This window comes from Sinocyclocheilus anshuiensis, unplaced genomic scaffold (genome assembly GCF_001515605.1).
Source record: "Sinocyclocheilus anshuiensis isolate Anshui unplaced genomic scaffold, SAMN03320099.WGS_v1.1 scaffold1401, whole genome shotgun sequence".
NCBI lineage: Eukaryota > Metazoa > Chordata > Actinopteri > Cypriniformes > Cyprinidae > Sinocyclocheilus > Sinocyclocheilus anshuiensis.
The window spans coordinates 137,199-137,406 of NW_015552627.1; the positions used below are offsets into that span (position 1 = coordinate 137,199).

Genomic DNA, 208 nt, shown 5'->3' on the forward strand with positions numbered 1-208 from the left:
CTTATTAATAGTTAGTAAGGTAGTTGTTAAGTTTAGGTATTGGGTAGGATTAGGGATGTAGAATAAGGTCATGAAGAATAAGGCATTAATATGTGCTTAATTACTACAAATAAATGGCTAATATTCTAGTAATATGCATGCCAATAAGTCAAGTCAAGTCACCTTTATTTATATAGCGCTTTTAACAATACAGATTGTGTCAAAGCAA

The 208-nt window shown here is 30.3% G+C and overlaps 1 protein-coding gene across 2 annotated transcripts in view; it reads left to right on the forward strand.

Moving 5' to 3' along the window:
• LOC107666579 (band 4.1-like protein 1) overlaps positions 1-208 on the forward strand; it is a 193,851-nt gene that overhangs the window by 131,624 nt on the left and 62,019 nt on the right. The gene's annotated exons all lie outside the window — the stretch shown is intronic.